This window comes from Salvelinus sp. IW2-2015, unplaced genomic scaffold (assembly GCF_002910315.2).
Source record: "Salvelinus sp. IW2-2015 unplaced genomic scaffold, ASM291031v2 Un_scaffold16442, whole genome shotgun sequence".
Taxonomy (NCBI): domain Eukaryota; kingdom Metazoa; phylum Chordata; class Actinopteri; order Salmoniformes; family Salmonidae; genus Salvelinus; species Salvelinus sp. IW2-2015.
The window spans coordinates 261,677-275,746 of record NW_019957588.1 but is presented as its reverse complement, the minus strand read 5'-3'; the positions used below and the strand labels follow the sequence as shown (position 1 = coordinate 275,746).

At 41.3% G+C, this 14,070-nt stretch overlaps 1 protein-coding gene, 1 long non-coding RNA gene and 1 pseudogene across 6 annotated transcripts in view; 2 read left to right on the top strand and 1 right to left on the bottom strand.

Annotated features, from left to right (window-relative positions):
• The window catches only part of LOC112080695 (zinc finger protein 180-like), a 273,956-nt gene that overhangs the window by 153,131 nt on the left and 106,755 nt on the right, over nucleotides 1-14,070 (top strand). The window lies entirely within an intron of this gene.
• The window catches only part of LOC112080701 (zinc finger protein 180-like), a 159,300-nt pseudogene that overhangs the window by 101,370 nt on the left and 43,860 nt on the right, over nucleotides 1-14,070 (top strand).
• The window catches only part of LOC139027457 (uncharacterized), a 135,500-nt gene continuing 128,168 nt past the window's right edge, over nucleotides 6,739-14,070 (bottom strand). For 2 of the 4 annotated variants that reach the window (XR_011479543.1, XR_011479547.1), the window contains 2 exons: nucleotides 13,163-13,332; nucleotides 6,739-7,104 (listed from right to left, as the gene is read on the bottom strand). This is a non-coding gene — a long non-coding RNA (uncharacterized lncRNA). The remainder of the gene's footprint in view (nucleotides 7,105-13,162; nucleotides 13,333-14,070) is intronic. The other 2 variants (XR_011479544.1, XR_011479546.1) reach the window with 2 other exon arrangements.

The following is a 14,070-nucleotide window of genomic DNA, read 5'->3' as shown; positions in this document are numbered from 1 at the left end:
TTAATATTATATTAAGTCGTTCAAAGAGAAGCATGTCTTGATTGATTCGTGTTTAATGAGTGACAAATTAAAAGAAACTTTACACCCACTACACATTTGCATTGAACCATACTTCTGAAATGGATCATTTTGACCCAGAGGCATCTTTGATCAGTGTGGTTTATTCAATTCTTCAAATTTTTCATGACTTTGTCAATCAACTTGTTCTTAATAAATCTAAATCATGGTTTAGTGTTTCTGTATCAAAATGGACTTTTAACAAATTCAAATCCTTGGGAGGTCAGTTTGACACCAGCCAAAAGCACCTATGATAAAATGGACGTTATTTCAAATCAAAATCAAATCACATTTTATTGGTCACATACATGTGCTTAGCAGATGTTTTGCCCGTGTATTCAAAGGCTTGTGTTCTATCTCCGACAGTGCACTAATATCTAACAATTTCACAACATATACCCAATACACACACATCTAAGTATTTGAATTTAGGTTTCTCTGTAGACATGATCCATCCCACCGGAGGGTGGAGGGGCACCTGTATCAGTGGTTGACCAGATAGACACCTGCAGACACACAGTATATTGCCTCCACTGTACTCCCCTAAGATTGGATTTTTCTATGCCACGTATCACATGCCTGTACAATAATGATCTGCCTTCTGTCTGTACTGGTCTGAAGTTCAAATGTATGCAGAGATATATGTGCATGCAAAGAGCAAACAACAAGCTGCACAATAACTCACTACTGTAATGGTCCAGGTTACAAAGTGGCTCAGTGACTTGTGTTTGCATCTCAATGTGAAAAAAACTTATCGCATGTTCTTCACAAAGAGGGCAACAGATGCTACTGAGCCAGATGTCTATGTGTCAGGGAGAAAGCTCCAGGTGGTATCTGATTTTAAGTACCTTGGCATCATACTTTATTCCAACCTCTCTTTAAAAAGCATGTGAAAAAGGTAACTCAGATAACCAAATTCAACCTAGCTAATTTCCGATTTATACGAAATGTTTGACTACAGGAGGTAGCAAAACTGTACTTCAAATCTATGATACCCCCCACTTAACATACTGCCTGACTAGTTGGGCCCAAGCTTGCTGTACAACATTAAAACCTATTCAGTCTGTCTACAAACAGGCTCTCAAAGTGCTTGATAGGAAGCCCAATAGCCATCATCACTGTTACATCCTCAGAAAGCTTGAGCTCCTGAGTTGGGAAAATCTTGTGCAATACAGCGACGCATGTATTCKAGATCCTGAATGGCCTGGCTCCCCCTCCACTCAGTATTTTTGTTAAACAGAAAACCAAAACATATGGCAGCAGATCCACAAGGTCTGCCATGAGAGGTGACTGTATAGTTAGTTCCCTTAAGGAAAAGCACCTTTAGTAAATCCACTTTCTCTGTGAGAGCTTCCCATGTCTGGAATACACTGCCATCAGACACACCTCTCTCACTGCACCACCTATCACACTTTCACAAAATGCATGAAGACATGGCTAAAGGTCAATCAGATTTGTGAACATAATCCCTAGCTGTGTATTGCCGCTTTCCATGTTGTCTGTTGTCTGTAGCTTGTGAGGTGTGGAAACACTTTGTTGCTTTTATGGATTTTGTCTTGTTGCTTTTTGTTCTATGTTGCTCTGTCTGTATGCTACGTTTTGCTTGTCCTATGTTGCTCTGCGTGTGCTCACTGCTCAATGATAGTCTATATTGTAATTGTTTTTAATAACCTGCCCAGGGACTGCGGTTGAAAATTAGCCAGCTGGCTAAAACCGTCACTTTTACTAAAACGTTGATTAATGTGCACTGTCCCTGTAYAAATAAAATAAACTCAAACTGTGTACAAAACTGCCAATGGTAGAAAACTCTGCCAGCGATATACAGTGCATTCGTAAAGTATTCAGACCACTTCACCTTTCCCACATTTTGTTATGTTACAGCCTTARTCTAAAATTGATCAATACTCCCCCCTCATCAATCTACACACAATACCCCATAATGACATCACAATACCCCACAATGACATCACAATACCCCATAATGACAAACCCAAAACAGGTTTTTAGACATTTTTGCAAATGTATTTACTTAAGTATTCAGAACCTTTGCTATGAGACTCGAAATTGAGCTCAGATGCATCCTTGAGATGTTACTACAACTCGATTGGAGTCCACCTGTGGTAAATTCAATTGATTGGACATGATTTGGAAAGGCACACACCTGTCTATATCAGGTCCCACAGTTCATGTCAGAGCAAAAACCAAGCCATGGGGTCAAAGGAATTGTCCATAGAGCTATGAGACAGGATTGTGTCGAGGCACAGATCTGCGGAAAGGTACCAAAAAATGTCTGCCGCATTGAAGGTCCCCAAGAACACAGTGGCCTCCATCATTATTTAATGGAAGAAGTTTGGAACCACCAAGACTCTTCCTAAAGCTGGTCGCCCGGCCAAACTGAACAATCGGGGGAGGGGCCTTGGTCGGGGAGGTGATCAAGAACCCAATGGTCACTCTGACGGAGCTCCAGAGTTCCTCTGTGGAGATGGGAGAACCTTCCAGAAGGACAATCATCTCTGCAGCACTCCACCAATCAGGCCTTTATGGTAGAGAGGCCAGACGGAAGCCACTCCTCAGTAAAAGGCACATGACAGCCCGCTTGAAGTTTGCCAAAAAGCACCTAACACGGAACCTAAACCGGCTGCGCGTGTGCGCTATCGTGCATACATTCATTTTCTCCCCAAACGCAATCACAACACGCAGGTTAAAATATCAAAACAAACTCTGAACCAATGACATTAATTTGGGGACAGGTCGAAAAGCATTAAACACGTATGGCAATTTAGCTAGTTAGCTTGCACTTGCTATCTAACGTTAATTTGTCCTATTTAGCTAGCTTGCTGTTGCTAGCTGATTTGTCCTGGGATATAAACATTGAGTTGTTATTTTACCTGAAATGCATAAGGACCTCTACTCCGACAATTAATCCACACATAAACCGGCCAACCGAATCGTTTCTAGTCATCTCTCCTCCTTCCAGGCTTTTTCATCTTTGAAATTATATTGTGATTGCATCTAAACTTTCATTGTATTACCACGACAACCGGCAACAAAGTTCGTCTTTCTTTCACCCACAAATGAAATGGCACGTGGGTCCTGCTTCTATAAACCAATGAGGAGATGGGAGAGGCAGGACTTTCAGCGCGATCTGCGTCAGAAATAGGAATGACTTCTAGTTTAGCCCTTGGCGTCGCAGACGCTAGTTGGCGCGCGCGAGCAGTGTGGGTGCAATAATTGAATAACATTTCTAAATGTATTTTGCGAAGCTCGCGCACGTGACGTGTTCGGTCTGGTCAGCATGTAAAGGACTCTCAGACCATCAGAAACAAGATTCTCTGGTCTGATTAAACCAAGATTGAACTCATTGGCTTAAATGTCATGTGTCACGTCTGGAGGAAAATGTGGTACCATCCCTACGGTGAAGATGGTGGTGGCAGCATCATGCAGTGGAGATGTTTTTCAGCAGCAGTGCAAATTGGCCACTGATATTGGTGAAATTTCTCACCCATTATGTCAGTAGGAAAGTTAATTTCCCCTCAGGCACACACATTTGTTCTTTGTTATTATGAAGGTAATTTGTGTAGAATGTACTTTTCCCCACTCATTCACCCCATCTCTTTACATTGTTTATGCATATTCAGTGGCCTGACTGCATCCAGACTATGTCAACGGCCCATCCTGGTAGATCTGAACCTAATGCAGCTTGGAGTGATCAGATGACAAAAGTCACATTTAGGTGCCAGGTGTAACTGAGGCTATAGATGCTCCATATCCATTACTTTGAGTGTTTTATATAATGTGTTTCTGTGTTGCAGGGGCAGTCAAGAAATGGAACAGCAAGGCCACAGAACATGACATAAGCAGAGCTGTGGGAGACCACCTCAAGCCCCTGGTAGAGCCGGAGGTGGTGTTTACCACTCCACCACACCTTCAGCAGGCTTTAAAAGTTAGATGGATCTGTTTGATCCATTTGTTTGTTTCAGTTTTCAGTAGTTMAATCGTTTGACGTATTGTTGCACTGTGTTGGTTGAAAAGTTATAATAAATGTACATACCATGCACTATTTTGACATAGTGGAAGATATACTGAATTTATACTATTTTTCATACTAAGATGGACCAAGATACGTGTTGCTTTTGCACATATTTGTTCATTGGTTTTAAAAGAGTCTGTTGATTGGTCAGTCATTGGGTTCATTTGTTTTACAATATGTTCAAATCAAATCAAGCTTTATTTATACAGCACATTTCAGACATGGATGCAACACAATGGCTTCACAGGAAAAAACAAATAAACAATGAAAATAAACAAATATTTACCACAATAAACATAAGAGGATAAAAAAACAGAAGATTAACAACTGATGAACATTCTAAGGAAATGCCATTGATTAAAATATGAACAATTGGATGCAACATCCAACCCAAAATATGAGCTTGTTTTACTACATTGTTTGTAGTTACATTCCCCAGCAAGAAAACATAAATGGAAAAACCAAAGCCGGTAACACCTTCCCCCTTAATAAGGCTAGGCGTCCCGCTAGTGGGACACCAGTCGACCACTTCCGGTGAAATTGGAGGGTGCGCAATTCAAATAAATAATCGTAATATTAAACATTTATGAACATACAAGTATCTTATATCGTTTAAAAGCTTAAATTATTGTTAATCTAACTGGATTGTCCGATTTACAATAGGCTTTACAGCGAAAGCATACCATGCGATTGTTTGAGGACAGTGCGAGAAAAGGTCATATTGAAAATTAGCTCCCTGGATGCAATTCCTATGGCTTCCACAGGGTGTCAGCAGTCTATGTTCAAGGTTTCAGGCTTGTAACTTCAAAAACGATTAAGAAAAATCTGTTTTAGTAGAGGGACAATCTTGGAAATTCGTGTTTGCGCGCGCCATAAGGACATTACGCACCTGCTAAAATCGGTTTCCTTTTGAACATACTTCTTTCTGAAATAAATATTATATTTTGATTACATTTTAGGGTATCTGAGGAATGAATAGAAAATTATTTTGACTTGTTGAAACAAAGTTTAGGGGTAGATTTTCAGATTCCTTTCTATGCTTGTTGAACGAGTGGATTACTCAAATCGATGGTGCCAACTAAACAGACCTTATGGTATATAAAGAAGGATTTTATCTAACAAAACGACACTACATGTTATAGCTGGGACCCTTTGGATGACAAATCAGAGGAAGATTTTCAAATAGTAAGTGAATATTTAATCGTTAATTGTGAATGTATGAAACCTGTGCTGGTGCAACAATATTTTGATGTGGGACGCCGTCCTCAAACAATCACATGGCATGTTTGCTGTAATAGCTACTGTAAACKAGACAGTGCCGTTAAATTAACAAAAATGTAAGCTTTCAGCCGATATAAGACACATCAATTATTAAAATACATAATATTTATGATAGTCCCTCTAGCGTATCCAATATTAAACTAACTAGCGGGACTCCTATCCCTAAAATTGATTATAGACTCAATTTATTATACTGCGTCCATGTGTATAGGCTGCAAGTATGTTGAAATTAAATTGTTTTCTTTTCAACTTTTACTTTCAACTAAAACCAAACTTATATTGTACGTCGGGCATAGTCTTATTTTCAACGACATTTTGCTATGTGGGATATCCCCAATGTCACAGTTTTAACATGTCCAAATCAATAGCCCAAATGCAGAAACAGTTTGTGATATATTGAAAACATAAAATGTATTTATTTAAACAAGCACCTTATAAACTGCACAAGCACCAGAAACGCTGTTGTTTTGACTAGTAGCAATAAATCACTGATATCTATTAGGGGGTTAAATCAGGTTGAAACTAACACAACTAAAAAAACATGGAAATGGGAGATATCTTTTATCTCACTGGTTAGAGKACAACCTGCAGAAGACAGTCAGCTACATTTTGGAGTGATGCATTTAAATGTAGGGGTCGCTAAACAAAGGAACGCAACACTTCTTTGTCATCACTCATCGATATCATGCTGAAATCATGCCGAAATCAATTGTGCGAGAGAAGGGAGATGAGGTTGCACGTCCTGTTAAAACGAACAGCTCAAAAACCACACGGAATCTGTGAATAATGTGTACATCACTGGTTAGAGGACAATTTGTATTAAACAGCTAGCTACATTTTGAAGTGTTGCATTTTGATTCAAGTGGGTCACCAACGTGATAAGTGTAACACAGCTCTTTTTTTGTTAGTCACTTTTTGTTAAATCTCATAAACAGTACTCTTTCAATTCAGAGCCTGTATTTTTCCCACGGCTAATATCCAAATCATGCTGAAATCAATTAAACGGGGCAAACGTTTAGGGTTCTACATTGTGAAATTCCTTAAAATACTCCTGCTCCAATGTTAAAAACATTCTACATTGTGACATGATTTCATTGATATCATGAAACAACTCCTTCATGTATGTATTTTCTGATGTTTGATCAGATATCTTTTATCAGAGTATCTCTTCCCACYTTGAACACAGCTATAAGATTTCTCTCCTGTGTGTGTTCTCTGGTGCAGCTTCAAAGCCTGTGATGTTGAAAAGCTTTTCCCACAATCTGAACAGTGATGAAATTTCTCTACTGTGTGTACTCGCTGGTGTATAGTCAGATGGCTAGATGTAATAAAACTCTTCCCACATTGATCACAGGTATAAGATGTCTCTCCTGTGTGTCTCCGCTGGTGTACAGTCAGATAGCTAGATGTAGAAAAACTTTCCCCACATTGATCACAGCCATAAGATTTCTCTCCTGTGTGTTCTCTGGTGTATAGTCAGTTCTCTAGATGCAATAAAACTTTTCCCACATTGATCACAGCTAAAAACTTTCTCTCCTGTGTGTGTTCTCTGGTGTATTTTAAAGTCTGATGAATATTTGCAACGTTTCCCACAGTCAGAGCAGCAATGAGATTTCTTCCCTGTGGGTCTCTACTGGTGTTTCTTGAGGTGTTCTGATGTAGACTCTTCTCTGCCTCGTCAGCATCATGATGTTGTTGAGGCTCCCCAGAGGATCCACGGTAGTCCCGTCTCTCTCCTGTGTGAACATCAAAGTCAGACAGATGGTTAAAGGCCCACAACAGCAGAAATACAAAATGTATTTGAGGTAAAAGGTGATGCCCAGAGTATAGTCATGAAGTTGTACAACAAATTACGCCTGTTAAATTATATGACAATTGTCTTGTTTTCTCTTGTTTTCACATTAGTAACATCGATGATTGTAGGCTAGAAATAAGTTATTCAAGTTGTTGAAATCCTAAGCACTGTGCCAGATTACTTTTGGTCTCCAATWWAGGCCCCTTTCTGTGTTAGCTAAAATTGCGMCAGGAGGGCAATGCGAACACAATTTGGTTGCAGAAACTCCTCCATGCTAATGAGGAAACCGCTAGTTATGGATGTAGTATATCTGGTAATTTTTATTTTTATTTTTATTTCACCTTTATTTAACCAGGTAGGCTAGTTGAGAACAAGTTCTCATTTGCAACTGCGACTTGGCCAAGATTAATTGCATAGGAGTGTGGAACAGAGCAAACAGAGTTACACCATGGAGTAAACAATAAACAAGTCAATTAACATGGTAGAAAAAAAAGAGAATCTATATACAATGTGTGCAAAAGGCATGAGGTAGGCAAATAAATCGAATAATTACACTTTGATAATAACACTGGAGTGATAAATCATCAGATGATCATGTGCAAGAAGAGATACTGGTGTGCAAAAAGAGCAGAAAAGTAAATAAATAAAAGCAGTATGGGGGTGAGGTAGGTAAATGGGGTGGGTAGTTTACAGATGGACTATGTACAGCTGCAGCGATCGGTTAGCTGCTCGATAGCAGATTTTTAAAGTTGTTGAGGGAGATAAAGTCTCCAACTTCAGAGATTTTGCAATTCGTTCCAGTCGCAGGCAGCAGAGAACTGGAAGGAAAGGCGTCCAATTGAGGTTTGGCTTTAGGGATGATCAGTGAGATACACTGTGCTGGAGCGCGTGCTCGGGTGGGTGTAGCCATCGTGACCAGTGAACTGAGATAAGGCGCGCATCTTATCCTAGCATAGCCTTGTAGATGACCTGGAGCCAGTGGGTCGGACGACGAACATAGTAGCGAGGGCCAGCCGACTAGGGCATACAGGTCGCAGTGGTGGGTCGTATAAGGTGCTTTAGTAAAAAAGAAATGGCACTGTGATACTGCATCCAGTTTGCTGAGTAGAGTATGGAACTATTTTGTAGATGACATCGCCGAACGTAGGATCGGTAGGATAGTCAGTTTTACTAGGGTAAGTTTGGCGGCGTGAGTGAGGAGGCTTTGTTGCGGAATAGAAACCGATTCTTGCTTTGATTTTGGATTGGAGATGTTTGATATGAGTCTGGAAGGAGAGTTTGCAGTCTAGCCAGACACCTAGGTACTTATAGATGTCCACATATATCTAGGTCGGAACCGCCAGGGTGGTGATGCTAGTCGGCGTGCGGGTGCAGGCAGCGACGGTTGAAAGCATGCATTTGGTTTTACTAGCGTTTAAGAGCAGTTGGAGGCACGGGAAGGAGTGTTGTATGGCATTGAAGCGTCGTTTGAGGTTAGTATGCACAGTGTCCAAGGAAGGGCCGGAAGTAATAGAGTGGTGTCGTCTGCGTAGAGGTGGATCAGGGATCATCACCGCAGCAAGAGCAACATATTGATGTATACAGAGAAAAGAGTCGGCCGAGAAATTGAACCCTGTGGTACCCCGATAGAGACTGCCAGAGGACCGGACAACTGCCCTCCGATTTGACACACTGAACTCTGTCTGCAAAGTAGTTGTGTGAACCAGGCAAGGCAGTCATTAGAAAAACGAGGCTACTGAGTCTGCCGATAAAAATAGGTGATTGACAGAGTGCGAAGCCTTGGCCAGGTCGATGAAGACGGCTGCACAGTAATGTCTTTTATCGATGGCGGTTTATGATATCGTTTAGTACCTTGAGCGTGGCTGAGGTGCACCCATGACCGGCTCGGAACCCGGATTGCACAGCGGAGAAGGAAGGTGGGATTCGAGTGGTCAGTGATCTGTTTGTTGACTTGGCTTTCGAAGACCTTAGATAGCAGGGCAGGATGGATATAGGTCTGTAACAGTTTGGGTCCAGGGTGTCTCCCCCTTTGAAGAGGGGGATGACCGCGGCAGCTTTCCAATCCTTGGGGATCTCAGATGATACGAAGGAGAGGTTGAACAGGCTGGTGATAGGGGGTGCGACAATGGCGGCGGACAGTTTCAGAAATAGGGGGCCAGATTGTCAAGCCCAGCTGATTTGTATGGGTCCAGGTTTTCCAGCTCTTTCAGAACATCTGCTATCTGGATTTGGGTAAAGGAGAAGCTGGGAGGCTGGGCGAGTAGCAGCGGGGGGGGCGGGCTGTTGGCCAAGGTTGGAGTCGCCAGGAGGAAGGCATGGCCGACCATATGAATAAATGCTTGTTGAAGTCTTTCGATTACACGGATTTATCGTGGTTGACCGTGTATCCTAGCCCTAGGTGCAGTGGGCAGCTGGGAGGAGGTGCTCTTGTTCTCCATGGACTTTAACAGTATCCAGAACTTTTGGAGTTAGAGCTACAGGATGCGAATTTCTGCTTGAAAAAGCTGCCTTGCTTTCCTGACTGACTGCGTGTATTGTGTCTCTGACTTCCTGAACAGTTGCAAATCGCGGGGCCTTGGATGCTATGCAGTTCGCCACAGGATGGTTTTGTGCTGGTCGAGGGCAGTCAGGTCTCGAGTGAACCAGGGCTATATCTGTTCTTGGGTTCTGATTTTTGAACGGAGCATGCTTGTCTAATATGGTGAGGAAGTACATTTAAAGAATGACCAGCATCCTCAACTGACGGGATGAGGTCAATAATCCTTCAGGGTACCCGGGCCAGGTCGATAGAAAGGCCTGCTCGCAGATAGTGTTTTAGGAGCGTTTGACAGTGATGAGGGGGCGTTTGACCGCGGCCCCGTGGCGGATACAGGCAATGAGGCAGTGATCGCTGAAGATCTTGATGAAGACAGCAGAGGTGTAATTTGGAGGGCAGGTTGGTCAGGATATGGTCTATTAAGGTCCCATGTTTTACGGATTAGGGTTGTACCTGGGCTGGGTTCCTTGATGATTTGGTGTGAGATTGAGGGCATCAACCTTGGCATTGTAGGACTGCCGGGGTGTTAAGCATATCCCAGTTTAGGTCACCTAACAGAACAAACTCTGAAAGCTAGATGGGGAGCGATCAATTCACAGATGGTGTCCAGGGCACAGCTGGGAGCTGAGGGGGGTCTGTAGCAGGCGCAACAGTGAGAGACTTATTTCTGGAGAGATTAATTTTGAACAATTAAAGTACGAACTGTTTGGGCATAGACCCTGGAAAGTAATGACAGAATTTGCAGGCTCTCTCTGCAGTAGATTGCAACTCCTCCCCTTTGCAGTTCTATCTGAGGAAAGTGTTAAGTTGGGTATGGAAATCTCAAATTTTGGTGGCCTTCCTAAGCCAGGATTCGGACACGGCAAGGACATCAGGGTTGGCAGAGGTGTAAAGCGGTGAGTAAGGCAAACTTGGGAGGAGGCTTCTGATGTGACATGCATGAGGCCAAGGCTTTTTCGATCACAGAAGTCAACAACATGAGGTGACTGGGGACATGCAGGGCCTGGGTTTACCTCCACATCACCGAGGAACAGAGGAGTAGTAGGATAGGGTGCGGCTAAAGGTATCCAAAACTGGTCGCCTAGAGCGTTGGGACAAAGAATAAAAGAGGCAGATTTTATGGGCGTGGTAGAATAGATTCTGGCATAATGTGCAGACGGGGTTATGGGGGGCGTGGGTACAGCGGAGGCAAGCCCAGGCACTGGGTGATGATAAGAGAGGTTGTATCTCTGGACATGCTGGTCTCAATGGGTGAGGTCACCGCATGTGTGGGGGGTGGGACCAAGGGGGTATCAGAGGTACGGAGAGTGGAACTACAGGGTCCATTGCAAACCAAAACAATGATAATGATAACTAGCCTGAACAACAGTATGCAAGGCATATTGATATTTGAGAGAGACATACAATAAGGCATAAAGTGATTGCAGGTCTTGATTGGGAGAGCTAGCTAAAACAACAGGTAAGATAACAGCAGCGAGGAAACCGCTAGTTATGGATGTAGTATATCTGGTAATGAGGAAACCACTAGTTATGGATGTAGTATATCTGGGAAAGAGGAAACCACTAGTTATGGATGTAGTATATCTGGTAATGAGGAAACCACTAGTTATGGATGTYGTATATCTGCCTGGAGCAAAAATGGTGAGCAAAGATTTTGTTTTTTCACAAGGTATTCTGAATATTACAGAGAAAGATCAGGAGTGCTACTCAAAGAAACTCACATTAAGCTCTGTTGTCTATTCACTAATTCCCCACAGTAGGGGAAAACTTCAAGGCTGCCAGCAAAAATAGCCTTAACTTCCAGGTTGCTTATGAGTACATTTCACACTACTTTGGATTATAATTGTTAGGCTCGTTTGAATGTCCTGCTTAATATAATGTTTGTGTTGTCGCAAATCAACCGCTTTATACTTAAAAAACACTTCCACCAGTAAAATGCTCTTCTTTTTTCTTTGCTACCAGCCTGTCAATGAGCGTTTGTAAACTAAGTMTACACAAATTGGCCCACAACTTCACCTAACAACAACATAGACCTACTGTAGGACCCATAACTTCACCTAACAACAACATAGACCTACTGTAGGACCCATACCTTCCCCTAATAATAACATAGACCGAGGACTATATATCATTTAATATTTCAGGTGAAACATGGAAACTAAAATGTCTTTGTCATGATCACGAGATAATTTTGTGAATAATCCCACTAGGCTACTCTGTAATGTGTTGTCATTCTAAATGTCCTGAATAAAGGAAAATAGCTGTGTGTTGTACAATAGCCTATCCATCAAGGAACAGTTCTCTACACATTATGAGCTAAGTATCTCCGTGTCCAAACACACTAACGAGAGCCTACTGTAAATCAAGCAGACAATAAAACATTATAAACATCAATTTGTTAGGGATGTTGGATCCAACGTGGAGCATGGCATAACTGTCTTTACCAGAGTAATGAATGAAGAAGCACTTTGGTTGTTGTTGCATGTCGTGATGTTTGTCATGTGACTGTCATTCAGAAAGTAATTTCCTGGATCAGCTGATGATAGTTGAACATGTGACTGTAACTAAACAGCTGCAGTATTAAGTATTATGTGTAATTATTGAAGAACCGTGTTAATGACAGTATCCATTTGGGTGTTGTCAATAAAGTTAAGGTGACTCTCGGTTAGAACCATTGGATTTAGCAAAACTCTGTAAATGATTTAGGATTTCTGTGCCTATGAAAACTGTTTTCCAGCGTAATATAAGGAAACACTAAATGTATACTTAGTTAGAGTGCATTTCAGAGATCTGAATACAAAAAAAACTGTACTAACAGGACAATAACCTAAACCACAAGGCCAAATCTACACTGGAGGAAGCTTACCAAGATGACATTGAATGTTCCTGATGGCCTAGTTACAGTTCGGACTTAAATCGTCTTGAAAATCTATGGCAAGACTTGAAAATGGCTTCTAGCAATGATCAACAACCAACTTGACGGAACAGGAAGATTTTCAAAAGAATAATGAATATTCACATGAAGATCAGTCGCCTATTGGATGACATCACATCTCCCATCAAGCCAACTCCTTGAAGGCCTTACTATGACATCACTCACTCCTTCAAGTTTGCAGTTGTCTAAAAAAAAACACTATTTGCTCAAAACATTTATTTGTTTCCCTTTAGTGTGTTTATACTTACTGTATTTATATATGACTTTTCAACAGGAAAAGTTATTTTAAAAATCATTGATAGGTCGTGCATGAACAATTCTACATTCTGAAAAACATAATCAAGTGTAGAATGCCCTTTTAAAAATCACACATTAGTTCAACAACTGCAGAGTTTCTGTCCCTGTTAGATAGTACTTACTGAATTTACTGGTGTTAATCAGATCAATGTCCCTGTTATAGATAAGATAGTACTCACTGTATTTACTGGTGTAATCAGATCAATGCCCCTGTTTTAAAGATATACTCACTGTATTTACTGGTGTTAATCAGTTCTCCCAGTCTTCTCTTCTTCGTCCTCCTCTAATGTGACAGTAATCTCCCCCTCTTCATCCTTCATTCCAAAAACGTCTTCATCTTCTTTCACTTCATCATCCACTCCAAAAACTGCATCTTCCTCCTCTTCTTTCACAGTAACATCCTCCTCTTTCACTCTGAAGGCGTCTTTCTCTTCTTCTTTCACCGTAACAGCCTCACCCTCCCGTTGATTTAGTGTAACAGCCTCCTCTCAAGCTCCTCCCTCTCTTTCACGAGAGCTTCTTTCTCCGTCCAGCAGACCCCCTCTTCTTTAGCAGGAGAAGAGTAGCTTACTGAACTCATGGTCGGAGATAATAGCTAGATTATACGTCACACTAGAAACATCGCCTGAAAGACACATATCGCCATCTGCTGTCTGGAGTGAGTAAACGCAGTTGAGATAACTTTTTTTTTTCCTTCATTGAATMATAATATTATAAAGCAGTTTAGGGAAACGTTTTTTCCCTCTGCATTAAACATGAATATTATATCAACACGTACAAAGAGCAACAAGTGTTGTTTGATTAGTTCAGATTTTTTATGAGAATTTATAACAAACTCTACATCTACTCCACATCTGTTTTTCTGATTCAAATAACTAGATATCAAAATAAGCACCTAGTTATTGATACCCTTGATAAATATTAGCAAAATTGACTGTATAAAATAAATAAATAAACTTTACCCACTACCAGAATATTTTAGCCCAAAACCTGGTTACCTCTGCTAGGAGGCTGAAACTTGGCCATAAGTGGATCTTCCAGCAAGACACATCAACAAAGAAATTGTAAATTGGGAACAAAATCAACATGGTTGGCAATAATTCAGATCCTTACCTTTTGAGAATTACGTGTTAAATTAA